The sequence below is a fragment of the Bos mutus genome, chromosome 15 (genome assembly GCF_027580195.1).
Source record: "Bos mutus isolate GX-2022 chromosome 15, NWIPB_WYAK_1.1, whole genome shotgun sequence".
Taxonomy (NCBI): domain Eukaryota; kingdom Metazoa; phylum Chordata; class Mammalia; order Artiodactyla; family Bovidae; genus Bos; species Bos mutus.
This window is the reverse complement of record NC_091631.1, coordinates 31,266,876-31,285,597: the sequence shown is the minus strand read 5'-3', so window position 1 is coordinate 31,285,597 and position 18,722 is coordinate 31,266,876. Positions and strand designations below refer to the sequence as shown.

The window sequence follows — 18,722 nt, the reverse complement described above, 5'->3', positions numbered from 1 at the left end:
TCTACATATATCAGTGTGTTTTTCATGTATGCTTGCTCAGTGTACTCTTACATGTTTGTACTGTATTTGCTCTCGTGTTGAATACTTTCTTCCAAACAGTTGATAATATAAATAAAATGAAAGAATTAGTAAACATTTGCTATGTTTAATGTTTTGAAAGGATAAAGATTTACTGACACATATGCTCATTATTTATGGTCACATTATGTTAATGGTGAATACATATGAATTTTAAGATATATATGAATTTTATAATTGTCTACAAAGCAAAAGTATGATGAAAGCTACAACATGGGGGCAAATGCCAGGAAAATGTCTGAATGAGAGGAATAAAACAAGTGTAGCCATTCAAAGCATAGAATACCCTAGTAAATAAGAGTTTAACAATTACCCAGGAAAGGTCACTGTTTCCAGGGCATTACATTCTAACCTCCAGCCTAGGAGTAGGGAGGTGAACTAATCTAGTTATGAATTCTATGTATAAGAAAGTGAACTAAGACCCCAAAGGCACTGATATCTAATAAGTTATTAAAGACATTGCAAGAAACATTTACAAACCCATCCCTGATAAAATTGCTCTATGACAACAAGACACAGAGTTATTTGATTAGTATTTCCACTATACCCTTCTACGTCTTGATACAAAAACTAACCTAAAGCATTAAGAGCATTATTGAGGAAAGCACAAAGGTAGTTTCCATTATTATAGTCATATCTGCTTTGGAAACGGTAAATGAACTACCAGCTCCCAAATCTGCTTGGTCTTAATCCCGTAAACCATGGGATTTAATGTAGGTGGAATGAGAATATAGATATTGGCCAGAAGAATGTAAATATGGAATGGAATGTGGTATCCAAACCACTGAGTGAGAACTGAGAAGATCCCAGGTCCATAAAAGAGGATGATGACACAGATATGGGAGCCACACGTGTTGAGAGCTTTGTGAGGAGCATCTTGGGAAGGGATGTGGAGGACAGCATGGAGAATAGGCATGTATGAAACAAAGATTAGCATAACATCTAAGACCAAGGTCGACATTAGGACAAAACATCAAACCATATGTTCTATGTTAAAGTCGCTCAGATGTGTTCAACTCTTCGTGACCCCATGGACTATACAGTCCGTGGAATTCTCCAGGCCAGAATACTGGAGTGGATAGCCATTTCCTTCTCCAGCGTTTTGTTGGATATCGTTACAGGAAATTTTTGCCAGGACAATGTTTACAAGCAGTGTTTGGGAGGATGTTACTTTTATAAAAAGTCAGTCTTTTCAGAAGAAGTATTACAGTAAAACTGTACAATAACTTCTTAGGAAGATGGATATATGAATTTTCCCTATCAATGTATGTGTAAGAACAGTGGTGTATCACAGGAGGTAGTGCATGGCAGTGTAGGGGTCAAATGCCATCACCAGCAAGATCCCAGACTTGTAAATGAAAGTGGAAGTGAGGAAGAATACCTGACAAATGCAGCGATTCAGGGAGAGCTCTCCAGCATGGAACCAGAGGATCACCAAGGCCTGAGGGACTCTGCACGCAGAGAGGACAAGGTCTGCTCCAGACAGCATGCAGAGGAAGAGGTACATGGATTCATGAAGGCTGCGCTCAGTGAGGATAATGAAGAGGAACAGGCTGTTTCCAAGCAAGGCACTGGCATAGGAAATAACAAAGGGGATGGGAATCCACATGTAGTGGTCTTCAAGGCCAGGGATGCCCAGCAAGCAGAAGACTGTGTGGCTAGCACCACTGTGGTTTAAGGTCCTCATATTTGGGAAGTTCTCCCAGAATCTCATGCCTATTCATGTAGACAGAGGAAAACCCAAAATATATGCAAACTTTTCTTTTGTATTGTCACTTGATTTTGGTTCCTACTTCATCCCATTCCATTCTGATGATGTCAGGAATTTTGGATATATATATAAATAAAGATAAGTAAGGTATGACTTGCTATCTGCATGAAGCCTTAATTTCAGGAGCAAGATAGACCCATAAAGCAGTAGAGAAAATTAAATGAGTATGGTAATGATTAACATCTTGTTGTCCAAAATTAAGCCAATACACAAACAAAATGGAAAGAATAATTTACTCTGTATTTGTGTTGGTTTTAAGAATGAGTTATTTTTAAACTTACCTTTGAAAATACTTTTGTGACTATGGGTAGGGAATCAGGGGAGGAGCAGAACAAAGGCTTTCCCTGAGCAGGTAGCTATGTCCTATTGTTTTGACTACAGAATAAGGAATAGGATAGTATAATATGAGTTTTGAAACCTCATCAATATTTAATGTGTCCCTTGTCAATTTCTTTCTAGGCAACAGTGAAAAAATTCTGGTAAAGACCTAAAAGACTTGTGCACCATGTATCCAGGCCAGCTGAAGGCTGAGGAGTTCATAATATAGTCCCGTTATCTATTGTACTACATAAGAAAGAGGGGTTGTGAGGTCACATGGAAGGAGGAGCAGTGGGCCCAAATTCTAAGAGCTCTTGGAGAGGAAGAAAGAAAGGTTCAATTGTTTCAGTTTCTAGAAGAAACACAGGTGGTTTAGTGGACAGAGGTCTCTTTCCCCTGTGAATCAATATCCAAAATTGCTATTTGTAAAAGGAGTGTTTTTATACTATGAAGGCCAAACTCAAGGGCCTACCCTTTCCATGCCCTCTCTCACTATGATTGAAGTTGATTCCCATGTCCATCTGCATTCTCAAGAGAGGAGCTTGGTGCAAAACTCAGGGAGTTGCAAATTCAGGAATCCATGAAATAATGAAGTATATTGATCAACAACTTTCAAGATCTGCATGTTTTTTAATATTTTATTTTATTTTATTTTTAATTTTATTTTATTTAACTTGACAATATTGTATTGGTTTTGCCATATATCAAAATGAATCTGCCACAGGTATACATGTGTTCCCCATCCTGAACCCTCCTCCCTCCTCCCTCCCTGAACCATCCCTCTGGGTCGTCCCAGTGCACCAGCCCCAAGCATCCAGTATCGTGCATCGAACCTGGACTGGCGACTCATTCCATATATGATATTATACATATTTCAATGCCATTCTTCCAAATCATCCCACCCTCTCCCTCTCCCACAGAGTCCAAAAGACTATTCTATACATCCGTGTCTCTTTTGCTGTCTCGTATACAGGCTTATTGTTACCATCTTTCTAAATTCCATATATATGCATTAGTATACTGCATTGGTGTTTTTCTTTCTGGCTTATTTCACTCTGTATAATAGGCTCCGGTTTCATCCACCTCATTAGAACTGATTCAAATGTATTCTTTTTAATGGCTGAGTAATACTCCATTGTGTATATGTACCACAGCTTTCTTATCCATTCATCTTCTGATGGACACGTAGGTTGCTTCCATGTCCTGGCTATTATAAACAGTGCTGCGATGAACATTGGGGTACAGGATTCTCTTTCAATTCTGATTTCCTCAGTGTGTATGCCCAGCAGTGGGATTGCTGGATCATAAGGCAGTTCTATTTCCAGTTTTTTAAGGAATTTCCACACTGTTCTTCATAGTGGCTGTACTAGTTTGCATTCCCACCAACAGTGTAAGAGGGTTCCCTTTTCTCCACATCCTCTCCAGCATTTATTGCTCGTAGATTTTGGGGTTGCAGCCATTCTGACTAGCGTGAAATGATACCTCACAGTGGTTTTGATTTGCATTTCTCTGATAATGAGTGATGTTGAGCATCTTTTCATGTGTTTGTTAGCCATCTGTATGTCTTCTTTAGAGAAATGTCTATTTAGTTCTTTGGCCCATTTTTTGATTGGGTCATTGATTTTTCTGGAATTGAGCTGTAGGAGTTGCTTGTATATTTTTGAGATTAGTTATTTGTCTGTTGCTTCATTTGCTATTATTTTCTCCCATTCTGAATTTTTAACAGGGCATAACTGAAGATCCAGCACACAGTAAGTCACAAAGAGTGTTCTTTGCCCTTCCAGGATTGACACTTCTCACCTCTGAATTTATTTAACAGATTGGGAAAACCTTCTCCTATTTTTATTCCTGTACCTTCTAAGTAATGACTAAAGTTGTCCTAAAAATACAATCATGGAACAGAAACCCAGTAGAGGTGTGTGAAGATGTTCCTGCTGTGGGCAGCTACCAAAGCCAGGTCAGTCTGTGACCGAACAGCCATTTTGAGAATAGATTGTTCCCTGAGGAAGGCCATCCTCCTGAAGGAGATGGAAGACACCAAAATAGACATGAAAATGCCATTGGGGGCGGGGGGATAATATATGTGCCATATGCTGAGAAGCTTGTAGCAAGAAAAGGTTATAAAAATGAAGCAACATAAATGTTGTCATTATAAAGAGGAGCCAAGGAGGACCAGCTTAGAGATGATGATGGACACTGGATATTTGGGAGTAAAGAGGAATTTTTCTTCTAGGAGCCAGAGGAGAGATGTTGAGGAGCTCAATGTTTGTGGTATGGTCTATGAGTACATTGTGAGTACATGATAGCTATTTGTTTACTGAATCAAATCTAAAGCAACTTCTCCAAACCGGCCTCATGCCGGTTCCCCCAGGCTGGATCCAGAGAGCATCAGTATCATAGAGAATTTACTTGCTTCTCCCTGCTGTGTTCCCAAGAGAGCTGACCCCATTCAGGATACTGTTCACCATCTGCCCACTATGTCAGCCATGTGCTTGTGAAAGTCTTCTCCCCATATGTCATTTATTTCCTCTGATTTCACAAGGGATCTAATCATCAAAACTCGTATCTCAAGAATAGGAGAAAAATTGATTACCTGACCATGTTTCTCCTATTGATTTTAAAGTTTCTGTGGTCTGGGAATTGTATTTTTCCTTTGTGAAGTTCTAGACCTCAGCATATCAAGGCCAAGTGTAGCTTCTCAAAGTGTTTAACAAAGCGAACAAATGACAAATATCAGGTAGGTGTGCTGAAGGATCAGTTCGGGGTGGCTGTGAATAACCCTCTTTAATGTCTCAGATATTTACACCAGTGAGGATCTGGGGCCAACATAGAACCTCCTCTGGAAGGTCTTAGGGATCCTTGGCACAGTGAGAGCTAATGATGGTTCCCACTTCTCTACACTCTCCTTTCCCAGAGAGCAGATTCCATTCTGCTGGGACAGCTCATATGTATGGCAGTGGTTCAGTGGTGTGCTGGTAACCCAGCTCAAATGCACATATATATATACCTAGTATGTAGATAAATAAGTAAATAAATAAATAATCCTGATTGCAGTGCTTGCCAATTTCTGTGTATGTAATCCCCTAAGGTGTATTTCATGGTACAAGGTGATATCACTGAGTGTGGAGTTGCATGGAATGGGCAAAGGGGCAGGTACAAGTGGATCTGGCACACAACTGCTCTTGTCTCTCTAAATCTCTTTCCTTTACTCTAGACAATGGTCCTAATATTTTCAACCACTTTCTTTAGGCTGCATAACATCTAGTTTTGTAATGATCTTATTGCCTGAAATATCACTCCACAGCAATAATAAATGTTACCTGCTTCAGTGGAATTCACATGGGTTAGAATGGGTTAAGTCCCAACAGGGTTCTCAGAGTGGTGGGTGCCACGAACTGAGCTTTTATGCATTTGCCTGAAAGCCTCGGGGGCAGCTATCACCCTAGGGAGACCAGATTTCAGGTTGCCTTTTCAACAACATCTCTTTATCCCACATATGTGGATCATGTCTTTAGGTCTCTTTAAGCCTTCGTTTTCCACTATTTTTCTCTATACATCCCTTGATCAGATGTGCTCACATACTTATTTCTAATAAATCAATTATTAGTATTACCACTGCAAATATTCCTGTTTCTATTTTATGGCAATTAATAAATATCAATCCTGTTTTCAATCAGAACAATTTAAAGATTTACATATTAATTATTTTAAAAACACATTCAGTTCAGTTCAGTCACTCTGTCCTGTCCGACTCTTTGCGACCCCATGAATTGCAGAATGCCAGGCCTCCCTGTCCATCACTATCTCCCAGAGTTCACTCAAACTCACATCCATCGAGTCAGTGATGCCATCCAGCCATCTCATCCTCTGTCATCCCCTTCTCCTCCTGCCCCCAATCCCTCCCAGCATCAGAGTCTTTTCCAATGAGTCAGCTCTTCGCATGAGGTGGCTGAAGTATTGGAGTTTCAGCTTTAACATCAGTCCTTCCAAAGAACACCCAGGACTGATCTCCTTTAGAATGGACTGATTGGATCTCCTTGAAGTCCAAGGGACTCTCAAGAGTCTTCTCCAACACCACAGTTCAAAAGCATCAGTTCTTCGGCACTCAGCTATCTTCACAGTCCAACTCTCACATCCATACATGACCACTGGAAAAACCATAGCCTTGACTAGATGGACCTTTGTTGGCAAAGTAATGTGTCTGCTTTTGAATATGCTATCTAAACACATTACACAGGGGGAGGAGCCAAGATGGCAAAGGAGTAGGACGGGAGAACACTTTCTCCCCACAAATTCATCAAAAGAGCATTTAAACGTCGAGTAAATTCCACAAAACAACTTCTGAATGCGGCAGAGGACATCAGGCACCCAGAAAAGCAATCCAACTCTTGAAAGGAGGTAGGAAAAAATATAAAAGACAAAAAAAGAGACAAAGAGGGAGGGACGGAGTTCCGTCCCGGGAAGGGAGTCTTAACAAGAGAGAAGTTTCCAAACACCAGGAAACCTTCTCACTGCGAATCTGTGCCGAGCTTTGGAAGCACAGAGGGCAACATAACAGGAAGTAAAAATAAATAAACAATTAAAACTCGAAGATTGCAGTCCTACGGTAACTCCCCAGCGGAGAAGCAGCGCAGACGCTGCACGCGCCATTAGCAAGCGGGGGCTGGGCAGGGAGCAGCTGGGCTGCATCGCTAGAGTAAGAATCTGGCCTGAATACCTGAGCACTATCTGAGCGAAATAATTTGGGCTAGCAAACCAGACTGTGGGATATCGAAAAGCCAGCCCTAACCTAAGACACCGCCAGGCCCGCGCACGGAACAAAGAATTGAACAGAGATAGCCGGCTGCAGACCTTCCCCCTCCGGTGACAGGCAGCCAGAGCCGGAAGGGGGCAATCGCAGCCCCAGAGAGACATTATCTATAAAACTGTAAGCAGGCTTCTTTGCTAACTAAAACTTCTTGGGGGTCTGGACGGTTAACATCTGCCTGAGAAGGTGCGCCGGTTTTACGCCCAGATAACCGAGTGGCAGGGAGGCGATAAGTCGCAGCATTGGCGCTCGCCAAACACCTCATCACTTGAGCTGCTCGGACCTGGGAAGAGCACAAAACTCAGGCCCAACTGAGTCTGCGCCTCTAAGGACTACCCGAGTGCCTGAACCTGAGCGGCTTGGACCTGGGAGGTACATGCAACCCAGGGCCAGCCTCGGATTGTTCCCGGCGGAACAACCTAGAGCCCGAGCAGTGTGGGCAGAGAGGCTACACGCGCCGTGAGCGGGGGCAGACCCAGTGTGGCTGAGGCACTGCGAGCGCACGCCAGTGTTATTTGTTTGCAGCATCCCTCCCTCCCTCCCCACAGCGCGACTGAACAAAGAGAAGAAATACAACTCCACCCATCAGAACACCGACACAAGCTTCCCTAACCAGGAAACCTTGACAAGCCACCTGTACAAACCCCACACACAGCGAGGAAAAGCCACAATAAAGAGAGCTCCACAAACTCCCAGAATACAGAAAGGACACCCCAAACTCAGCAATTTAAACAAGATGAAGAGACAGAGGAATAGCCAGCAGATAAAGGAACAAGATAAATGCCCACCAAACCAAACAAAAGAGGAAGAGATAGGGAATCTACCTGATAAAGAATTCGAATAATGATAGTGAAATTGATCCAAAATCTTGAAATTAAAATGGAATCACAGATAAATAGCTTGGAGACAAAGATTGAGAAGATGCAAGAAAGGTTTAACAAGGACCTAGAAGAAATAAAAAAGAGTCAATATATAATGAATAATGCAATAAATGAAATTAAAAACACTCTGGAGGCAACAAAAGTAGAATAACAGAGGCAGAAGATAGGATTAGTGAATTAGAAGATAGAATGGTAGAAATAAATGAATCAGAGAGAACAAAAGAAAACGAATTAAAAGAAATGAGGACAATCTCAGAGACCTCCAGGACAATATTAAACGCTACAACATTGAATCATAGGGGTTCCAGAAGAAGAAGACAAAAAGAAAGACCATGAGAAAATACTTGAGGAGATAATAGTTGAAAACTTCCCTAAACTGGGGAAGGAAATAATCACCCAAGTCCAAGAAACCCAGAGAATCCCAAACAGGATAAAACCAAAGTGAAACACCCCAAGACACATATTAATCAAATTAACAAAGATCAAACACAAAGAACAAATATTAAAAAAGCAAGGGAAAAACAACAAATAACACACAAGGGAATTCCCATAAGGATAACAGCTGATCTTTCAATAGAAACTCTTCAAGCCAGGAGGGAATGGCAAGACATACTTAAAATGATGAAAGAAAATAACCTACAGCCCAGATTATTGTACCCAGCAAGGATTTCATTCAAGTATGAAGGAGAAATCAAAAGCTTCTCAGACAAGCAAAAGCTGAGAGAATTCTGCACCACCAAACCAGCTCTCCAACAAATACTAAAGGATATTCTCTAGACAGGAAACACAAAAATGGTGTATAAATTCAAACCCCAAACAATAAAGTAAATGGCAACAGGATCATACTTATCAGTAATTACCTTAAACGTAAATGGGTTGAATGCCCCAAACAAAAAGACAAAGACTGGCTGAATGGATACAAAAACAAGACCCCTATATGTTGTCTACAGGAGACCCACCTCAAAACAGGGGACACATACAGACTGAAAGTGAAGGGCTGGAAAAAGATTTTCCATGCAAATAGGGACCAAAAGAAAGCAGGAGTAGCAATACTCATATCAGATAAAATAGACTTTAAAACAAAGGCTGTGAAAAGAGACGAAGAAGGTCACTACATAATGATCAAAGGATCAATCCAAGAAGAAGATATAACAATTATAAATATATATGCACCCAACACAGCAGCACACATGATATGTAAGACAAATGCTAACAAGTATGAAAGGAGAAATTAACAATAACACAATAATAGTGGGAGACTTTAATACCCCACTCACACCTATGGATAGATCAACTAAACAGAAAATTAACAAGGAAACACAAACTTTAAACGATACAATAGACCAGTTAGACCTAATTGATATCTATAGGACATTTCATCCCAAAACAATGAATTACACCTTTTTCTCAAGCGCACATGGAACCTTCTCCAGGATAGATCACATCCTGGGCCATAAAGCTAGCCTTAGTAAATTCAAAAAAATAGAAATCATTCCAAGCATCTTTTCTGACCACAATGCAGTAAGATTAGATCTCAATTACAGGAGAAAAACTATTAAAAATTCCAACATATGGAGGCTGAACAACACGCTGCTGAATAACCAACAAATCACAGAAGAAATCAAAAAAGAAATCAAAATTTGCATAGAAACGAATGAAAATGAAAACACAACAACCCAAAACCTGTGGGACACAGTAAAAGCAGTCCTAAGGGGAAAGTTCATAGCAATACAGGCACACCTCAAAAACAAGAAAAAGTCAAATAAATAACCTAACTCTACACCTAAAGCAACTAGAAAGGAAGAAATGAAGAACCCCAGGGTTAGTAGAAGGAAAGAAATCTTAAAAATTAGAGCAGAAATAAATGCAAAAAGAAACAAAAGAGACCATAGCAAAAAATCAACAAAGCCAAAAGCTGGTTCTTTGAAAGGATAAATAAAATTGACAAACCATTAGCCAGACTCATCAAGAAACAAAGGGAGAAAAATCAAATCAATAAAATTAGAAATGAAAATGGAGAGATCACAACAGACAACATAGAAATACAAAGGATCATAAGAGACTATTATCAACAATTATATGCCAATAAAATGGACAACGAGGAAGAAATGGACAAATTCTTAGAAAAGTACAACTTTCCAAAACTCGACCAGGAAGAAATAGAAAACCTTAACAGACCCATCACAAGCCGGAAATTGAAACTGTAATCAAAAATCTTCCAGCAAACAAAGCCCAGGTCCAGATGGCTTCACAGCTGAATTCTACCAAAAATTTAGAGAAGAGCTAACACCTATCCTGCTCAAACTCTTCCAGAAAATTGCAGAGGAAGGTAAACTTCCAAACTCATTCTATGAGGCCACCATCACCTAATACCAAAACCTGACAAAGATCCCACAAAAAAAAAACTACAGGCCAATATCACTGATGAACATAGATGCAAAAATCCTAAACAAAATTCTAGCAATCAGAATCCAACAACACATTAAAAGATCATACACCATGACCAAGTGGGCTTTATCCCAGGGATGCAAGGATTCTTCAATATCATAAAATCAATCAATGTAATACACCACATTAACAAATTGAAAAATAAAAACCATATGATTATCTCAATAGATGCAGAGAAAGCCTTTGACAAAATTCAACATCCGTTTATGATAAAACTCTCCAGAAAGCAGGAATAGAAGGAACATACCTCAACATAATAAAAGCTATATATGACAAACCCACAGCAAACATTATCCTCAATGGTGAAAAATTGAAAGCATTTCCTCTAAAGTCAGGAACAAGACAAGGGTGCCCCTCTCACCATTACTATTCAACATAGTTTTGGAAGTTTTGGCCACAGCAATCAGAGCAGAAAAAGAAATAACAGGAATCCAAATTGGAAAAGAAGAAGTAAAACTCTCACTATTTGCAGATGACATGATCCTCTACATAGAAAAACCTAAAGACTCCACCAGAAAATTACTAGAACTAATCAATGATTATAGTAAAGTTGCGGGATATAAAATCAACACACAGAAATCCCTTGCATTCCTATACACTAATAATGAGAAAACAGAAAGAGAAATTAAGAAACAATTCCATTCACCATTGCAACGAAAAGAATAAAATACTTAGGAATATATCTACCTAAAGAAACTAAAGACCTATATATAGAAAACTATAAAACACTGGTGAAAGAAATCAAAGAGGACACTAATAGATGGAGAAATATACCATGTTCATGGATTGGAAGAATCAATATAGTGAAAATGAGTATACTACCCAAAGCAATTTATAGATTCAATGCAATCCCTATCAAGCTACCAACAGTATTCTTCACAGGCTAGAACAAATAATTTCACAATTTGTATGGAAATACAAAAAACCTCGAATAGCCAAAGCGATCTTGAGAAAGAAAAATGGAACTGGAGGAATCAACCTGCCTGACTTCAGGCTCTACTACAAAGCCACAGTCATCAAGACAGTATGGTACTGGCACAAAGACAGAAATATAGATCAATGGAACAAAATAGAAAGCCCAGAGATAAATCCACGCACATATGGACACCTTATCTTTGACAAAGGAGGCAAGAATATACAATGGATTAAAGACAATCTCTTTAACAAGTGGTGCTGGGAAATCTGGTCAACCACTTGTAAAAGAATGAAACTAGAACACTTTCTAACACCATATACAAAAATAAACTCAAAATGGATTAAAGATCTCAATGTAAGACCAGAAACTATAAAACTCCTAGAGGAGAACATAGGCAAAACACTCTCTGACATACATCACAGCAGGATCCTCTATGACCCACCTCCCAGAATATTGGAAATAAAGCAAAAATAAACAAATGGGACCTAATTAAACTTAAAAGCTTCTGCACATCAAAGGAAACTATTAGCAAGGTGAAAAGACAGCCTTCAGAATGGGAGAAAATAATAGCAAATGAAGCAACCGACAAACAACTAATCTCAAAAATATACAAGCAACTCCTACAGCTCAACTCCAGAAAAATAAATGACCCAATCAAAAAATGGGCCAAAAGATCTAAATAGACATTTCTCCAAAGAAGACATACAGATGGCTAACAAACACATGAAAAAGATGCTCAACATCACTCATTATCAGAGAAATGCAAATCAAAACCACTATGAGGTACCATTTCACACCAGTCAGAATGGCTGCTATCCAAAAGTCTACAAATAATAAATGCTGGAGAGGGTGTGGAGAAAAGGGAACCCTCTTACACTGTTGGTGGGAATGCAAACTAGTACAGCCACTATGGAGAACAGTGTGGAGATTCCTTAAAAACTGGAAATAGAACTGCCTTATGATCCAGCAATCCCACTGCTGGGACACACTGAGGAAACCAGAAGGAAAGAGACACGTGTACCCCATTGTTCATCGCAGCACTGTTTATAATAGCCAGGACATGGAAGCAACCTAGATGTCCATCAGCAGATGAATGGATAAGAAAGCTGTGGTACATATACACAATGGAGTATTACTCAGCCATTAAAAAGAATACATTTGAATCAGTTCTAATGAGGTGGATGAAACTGGAGCCTATTATACAGAGTGAAGTAAGCCAGAAGGAAAAACACCAATACAGTATACTAACGCATATATATGGGATTTAGAAAGATGGTAACGATAACCCTGTATCTGAGACAACAAAAGAGACACTGATGTATAGAACAGTCTTATGGACTCTGTGGGAGAGGGAGAGGGTGGGAAGATTTGGGAGAATATTGAAACATGTGAAATGTCATGTATGAAACGAGATGCCAGTCCAGGTTCAATGCACGATGCTGGATGCTTGGGGCTGGTGCACTGGGACGACCCAGAGGGATGGTATGGGGAGGAGGAGGGAGGAGGGTTCAGGATGGGGAACACATGTATACCTGTGGTGGATTCATTTTGATATTTGCAAAACTAATACAATTATGTAAGGTTTAAAAATAAAATAAAATTAATTAAAAAAAAAAATAAACACATTACACAAAAGCATTTCTTTGTAATTTAAACAGACTTGAATTAAATTTGTGCTGTTTGGTGGCCAAGATGATGGAATAGGAAGACCCTGAGCTCACCACCTCCTCCATGACCACATCAAAATTACAACTATTTACTGAGAAAATATTGATGGGAAAGACCTGAAGACCACTAGAAAATATTTTTCCACAACTAATTGTAAAAAGACCAATAGGAGTGGCAGAAATGCATAGTCAAGATCACAACACCAGGTAGGTGGCCTAAAAGGAGAGGATAATAACAATTGCAGAAGTTCTCCCCAAGGAGAAAGTTGTTTGAATCCTGCATTGGGCTTCCTAGCCTGGGGGTCCTGCATTGGGAAGATAAGTCCTTAGACTGTCTGGCCTGAAGGCCAGCAGGGCTCACATACAGGAAAGCCAGAGGGCTGTAAAAAACAGAAACTTTGCTCTTAAAGCTTGTGTGTAAAATCTCAAGCACAGAGGCAGTAATGTGAAAACAGCCTTAATCAGTCCCACTTGCTGATCTTGGAGAACCTCCTGGAGAAGCAGAAGGCAACTGGGAATTTTCCTGGGGACATCGATGCTGATGGCAGTCATTTTGGGGAGCTCATTCTACTATGAGGACACTGCTTCTGGCAAATATCATTTTAGAGTCCTCACTCTAGTCTATTATCATCGAGGGCATACCTGCCCACCAGTAAGCTGGCACAAGCTTTGGGCCTCCCTGGTCCCCACACCAGCAACCCTAGGACCCAGCCCCATGCACCAGCAAGATGGCACCCCTTTCAACTCCCCACAGCCAGCCCATGCTGCCAACGGCCATGAAATATGACCCTGCCCACCAGTGAGCCAGCTCCAACCCCAGGACCCCTCAGGCCCTGCAGCCAGCAACAACAGAACTTTGTTCCACATTCCAATGGGCTGGCAGCCATCACATGAGGCAGGGCCTAGAAGCCAATCATGCTGGGAGCCAGACCTGCCTATGAACATACCCACAATATTTAACCCTGCCACAACAAAAGGGCCCAAGCAGTTCACATGCAGGACATGCACAGAACACATATTAATAGCTCTGGTGACTGGAGGGTAGTGTGCTGCTAGGTCCATTAGGACATCTTCATAATGCTACTTCTCCAATATCAAGAAACACAGCTGACCTACCTACTATATAGAAATAAACAAAACAAATTAGGCAAAAGGAGAAGAGAGAAGAATGTTACTGACAAAGGAACAAGAAAATCTCCAGAAGAAGAATAAGCCAAGTGGAGATAAGAAATTTACATAATCAAGAGTTCAAAGTAATGATCTAAAGATGCTCAAAGGAAAAAGAATGGATGAACACAGTGAGAAGTTTAACAAAGAGAACATATAAAGAAGAAGCAAATAGAGCTGAGGAATATAATAACTGAAATTAAAAATATATGAGAAGAATAAACAGTAGATTAGATGATACATAGGAAATAATCAGTGAACTGGAAGACAGTAGTGGAAAGCACTTCAGATGAAGAAAAAAATGCATTAAATACAATGGAAAAGTTTTAAATGACCTGTGGGATAATCTCAAGTACACTAAAATTTGCATTATAGGAGTCTCAGGAGCAGAAGAGGGATAATGAGGGGAAAGAACTTATCTGAAGATATAGTAGCTGAAAACTTTTCTAACCTAGGGAAGGAAACAAACATCCAGGTCCCTGAAGCACAGAGTCCCAAACAAGATGCACCCAAAGACATCCACATCCAACCACATTTTAATTAAAATGGAAAAAATTTAAAATAAAGAGAGAGTCTTAAAAGCAGCAAGATAAAGGCAACTATTCATAACTACATACAAAGGAACTCCCATGAAACCATCCGGTGACTCTTCAGCAGAACCTTTGCAAGTCAGAAGAGAGTGTGGCATAATAATATTCAAAGTAATGAATGGAAAAAACCAAAATACTGTACCTCACAAGGCTACTTTCAGATTTGAAGATGAGATAAAGTGTTTTACAAACAAGCAAAAACTAAAGGAGTTCAGCACCATGAAACCAGCTTTATAATAAAAGTTAAAAGGACTTCTTTAAGTAGAAAAGAAAATATTGCAATTAGAAATGTGAAAATTACAAAGGAAAAATCTCAATGGTACATGAAACACAGAGGTAAGGTAGTTTATCAACAATTTATAAAGCTAACAGGAAGGTTAAAAAAAGAAAAGGAAAGACTTGCCTGGTGGTCCAGCGGTTGTGAATCTGCCCACCAATGCAGGGACACAGAGTGGATCTCTGGTCTGGGAAGATACCACATGTCACAGGGCAACTAAGCCTGTGAGCCACTACTGAAGCCCCCATGCCCTAGAGTGCATGCTCTACAAGAGAAGCCATGACAACCTGAAGCCCTAATACTAAAATGAAGAGTAGCCCCTGCTCTCCACAACTAGGAAAGTCCATGAGCAGCAACAAAGACCCAGTGCAACCAAAGAGGGAGCGGAGGCGGGGGGGGAGGTGTTGGGAGGCGCAGTGCAAAATAGCCTTGAAGGAGAAGGTCCTCGGGGGAAATGGCGAAGGGCCAGAAGTACCCAGGCATTGTGTACTGATAGCTGAAAAACATTTCCTGCCTTTGGCTATGCTCGGGGCTAAGAATTAACGATTAAACATTAAAGATGTTGCTTGAGAAAATGGGTCATGGGATAAACACATGGGTCGTTAAGAACACGCTGGTCCTTGAAGTATCTTTTACTGATTATATCTTAGCCTTGTACGTGCTCTGCTGACCGTATGCTCTAGGCTCTTTGTTCCTTACTCCTATAAAAAGCTGGACTGCAGAAATAAAGTTGTCAGTCCTTGCAGAGACTGTCCGAGTGTTGTTCTTTCAGGTTCACTGTTCCAAATCCTGGGAAGAAAATTCCCACAAAAGGCAAAATGAGTAAAATTATGTATATCCAAATAAGTTATTAGGGAATAAATAAAACAAAAAGATGTAAAATATAATGTCAAATAATAAATGAATGTGTATGAGAGGGAGAGGGGGATGCAGAGTTATTAAAATGGACTTGAATTTAAGATTGTTGTTGATGTTCAGTCACTAAGTCATGTCCAACTCTTTGTGGCCTCATGGACCACACCATTACAGGCTTCCCTATCCTTCACTGTTTCCCAGACTTTGCTCAAACTCGTGTCCATTGTGTCAGTGGTACCATCCAACCATCTCATCCTCTGTTGCCCACTTCTCCTCCTGCCCTCAATCCTTCCCAGCATCAGAGTCTTTTCCAATGACTCAACCCTTCGCATGAGGTGGCCAAAGTATTGGAGTTTCAGCTTTAGCATCAGTCCTTCCAAAGAACACCCAGGACTGATCTCCTTTAGAATGGACTGGTTAGATCTCCTTGCAATCCAAGGGACTCTCAAGAGTCTTCTTAGAAAAATAAACAATCCAATCAAAAAATTGGCCAAAGAACTAAACAGACATTTCTCCAAAGAAGACATACAGATGGCTAACAAACACATGAAAAGATGCTCAACATCACTCATTATCAGAGAAATGCAAATCAAAACCACAATGAGGTACCATTTCACGCCAGTCAGAATGGCTGCCATCCAAAAGTCTACAAGCAATAAATAATGGAGAGGGTGTAGAGAAAAGGGAACCCTCTCACACTGTTGGTGGGAATGCAAACTAGTACAGCCACTATGGAGAACAGTGTGGAGATTCCTTAAAAAACTGGAAATAGAACTGCCTTATGACCCAGCAATCCATATGCAGTGAGGAAACCAGAATTGAAAGAGACACGTGTACCCCAATGTTCATCACAGTACTGTTTATAATAGCCAGGACATGGAAGCAACCTAGATGTCCATCAGCAGATGAATGGATAAGAAAGCTCTGGTACGCATACACAATGGAGTATTACTCAGCCATTAAAAAGAATACATTTGAATCAGTTCTAATGAGGTGGATGAAACTGGAGCCTATTATACAAAGTAGGCCAGAAAGAAAAACACCAATACAGTATACTAATGCATATATATGGAATTTAGAAAGATGGTAACGATAACCCTGTATGAAAAACAGCAAAAGAGACACAGATGTATAGAACAGTCTTTTGGACTCTGTGGGAGAGGGAGAAGGTGGGATGATTTGAAAGAATGGCATTGAAACATGTATAATATAATATATGAAACGAATCACCAGTCCAGGTTAGATGCATGATACAGGATGCTTGGGGCTAGTGCACTGGGATGACCCAGAGGGAAGGTAGAGGAGGGAGGTGGTACAGGGGTCCAGGATGGAGAACACCTATATACCTGTGGTGGATTTATGTTCATGTATGGCAAAATCAATACAATATTGTAAAGAAATTAGCATGCAATTAAATAAATTTATATTTAAAAAAAAAAAGAGTCTTCTCCAACACCACAGTTCAGAAGCATCAATTCTTCGGCACTCAGCTTTCTTCACAGTCCAACTCTCACATCCATACATGACCACTGGAAAAACCATAGCCTTGACTAGACGAACATTTGTTGGCAAAGTAGTGTCTCTACTTTTGAATATGCTATCTAGGTTGGTCATAACTCTCCTTCCAAGGAATAAACATCTTTTAATTTCATGGCTGCAATCACCATCTACAGTGATTTTGGAGCCCCCCAAAATAAAGTCTGACACTGTTTCCACTGTTTCCCCATCTATTTGCCATGAAGTGATGGGACCAGATGCCATGATCTTAGTTTGCTGAATGTTGAGCTTTAAGCCAACTTTTTCACTCTCCTCTTTCACTTTCATCAAGAGGCTCTTTAGTTCCTCTTCACTATCTGCCTGCCATAAGGCTGGTGTCATCTGCATATCTGAGGTTATTGATATTTCTCCCAGAAATCTTGATTCCAGCTTGTGCTTCTTCCAGCCCAGCAGTTTCTCATGATGTACTCTGCATAGAAGTTAAATAAGCAGGGTGATAATATACAGCCCTGAGGTACTCCTTTTCCTATTTGGAAGCAGTCTGTTGTTCCATGTCCAGTTCTAACTGTTGCTCCCTGACCTGCATACAGGTTTTTTAAGAGGCAGGTCAGGTGGTCTGGTATTCCCATCTCTTTCAGAATTTTCCACAGTTTATTGTGATCCACACAGTCAAAGGCTTTGGCATAGTCAATAAAGCAGAAGTTGATGTTTTTCTGGAACTCTCTTGCTTTTTCTATGATCCAGTGGATGTTGACAATTTGATCTCTGACTCCTCTGCCTTTTCTAAAACAAGCTTGAACATCTGAAAGTTCACGGTTCACGTATTGCTGAAGCCTGGCTTGGAGAATTTTGAGCACTACTGTACTAGCATGTGAGACGAGTGCAATTGTGTGGTAGTTTGAGCATTCTTTGGCATTGCCTTTCTTTGGGATTGGAATGAAACTGACCTTTTCCAGTCCTGTGGCCACTGCTGAGTTTTCCAAATTTGCTGGCATATTGAGTGCAGCACTTTCACAGCATCATCTTTCAGGATTTGAAATAGCTCCACTGGAATTCCATCACCTCCACTAGCTCTGTTCATAGTGATGCTTCCTAAGGCCCACTTGACTTCACATTCCAGGATGTCTGGCTCTAAGTGAATGATCAGACCATCGTGATTATCTGGGTCATGAAGATCTTTTTTGTACAGTTCTATGTATTCTTGCCACCTCTTCTTTATATCTTCTGCTTCTGTTAGGTCCATACCATTTCTGTCCTTTATTGAGCCCATCTTTGTCTGAAATGTTCCCTTGGTATCTTTGATTTTCTTGAAGAGATCTGTAGTCTTTCCCATTCTGTTATTTTCCTCTATTTCTTTGCATTGATCACTGAAGAAGGCTTTCTTATCTCTCCTTGCTATTCTTCAGAACTCTGCATTCAGATGCTTATATCTTTCCTTTTCTCCTTTGCT

The 18,722-nt window shown here is 40.2% G+C and overlaps 1 pseudogene; it reads right to left on the bottom strand.

The window, feature by feature from the left end:
* Positions 1-709: 709 nt before the first annotated feature.
* On the bottom strand, positions 710-1,765 carry LOC102272940 (olfactory receptor 52B4-like; annotated as a pseudogene).
* Between the last annotated feature and the right edge of the window lie 16,957 nt (positions 1,766-18,722).